General features: G+C 49.9%; 1 protein-coding gene across 1 annotated transcript in view; it reads left to right on the top strand.

Moving 5' to 3' along the window:
- KSR2 (kinase suppressor of ras 2) overlaps positions 1-1,369 on the top strand; it is a 59,059-nt gene that overhangs the window by 11,383 nt on the left and 46,307 nt on the right. The window lies entirely within an intron of this gene.

Below are 1,369 nucleotides of genomic sequence, written 5' to 3'. Positions count from 1 at the left end.
TTAATTTTATTTTAAACGTGTTTATTATTTTTAATTTTAATTTACTCATTTTAAATTCCTATTTATTCTCATTAATCTCAACTTTTAACACTTTCGATTATCATTTTCCTTTCCATTTTATTTCCCTTCTTTCCTGTCGATACTTTATTTTTATTTCCCCCTTTTACTTGTTGTTCTTATCCCTTCAATATTATTTTTTAGTCTTTATTTGGATTTTCTGCCCTGTGTTGCCAAAGGGCCCCTGAGCTCGGATCAACCCTGGATATCCCATCCCTGGCAGTGTCCGAGGCCGGGCTGGATGAACTTGGAGCAGCCTGGGCTGGTGGCAGGGGTGGCACTGGGGGGGCTTTAAGGTCCCTTCCCACCCAAACCATCCCAGGGGTTTGCAGTATGGAAAAGCTTCTTGCTGGGCTGTGGTGCCAGGGTGGGATCATGGAATGGGTTGGGACCTTGAAGATGATCTTCTTCCACCCCCTGCCACGGGCAGGGACACCTTCCACGAGCTGGGGTTGCTCAAAATCCCATCCAACCTGGGCTTGGGCACTTCCAGGGAGGGGATGTCCTGAACACATCCAGGGAGGGGATGTCTTGAACACTTCCAGGGATGGGATGTGTTGAACACAGCCAGGGATGGGATATCCTGAACACATCCAGGGATGGGACATCCCAAACACAGCCAGGGATGGGACACCTCAAACCATCCAGGGATGGGACATCCTGAACACATCCAAGGATGGGATGTCTTGAACACATCCAGGGGATGGGACATCCCAAACAATTCCAGGGGATCGCCTTGGGCACTTCCAGGAATGGGATGTCCCGAACACATCTGGGGATGGGATATCCTGAACATATCCAAGGATGGGAAGTCTCGAACACATCCAGGGGTGGGGCATCCCAAACACGTCCGGGGATGGGACATCTCGAACCATCTGGGGATGGGATATCTCAAACACATCCAAGGATGGGACATCTTGAACCATCCAGGGATGGGACACCTCAAGCACATCCAAGGATGGGACACCTCAAACACATCCAAGGATGGGATGGGACATCTTGGACCATCCAGGGATGGGATATCTCAAACACATCCAAGGATGGGACATCTCGAACCATCCAGGGATGGGACACCTCAAGCACATCCAGGGATGGGACATCTCAAACACATCTGGGGATGTGACATCTCAAACACATCCAGGGATGGGATATCTCAAGCACATCCAGGGATGGGATATCTCAAGCACATCCAGGGATGGGACATCTCGAACACATCCAGGGATGGGACATCTTGAACCATCCAGGGATGGGACACCTCAAGCACATCCAGGGATGGGACATCTCGAACACATCTGGGGATGTGTTACATCTG

Source organism: Manacus vitellinus, unplaced genomic scaffold, assembly GCF_001715985.3.
Source record: "Manacus vitellinus isolate BGI_N305 unplaced genomic scaffold, ASM171598v3 scaffold_58_pilon, whole genome shotgun sequence".
Lineage (NCBI taxonomy): Eukaryota > Metazoa > Chordata > Aves > Passeriformes > Pipridae > Manacus > Manacus vitellinus.
This window is presented reverse-complemented; position numbering and strand designations above follow the sequence as displayed.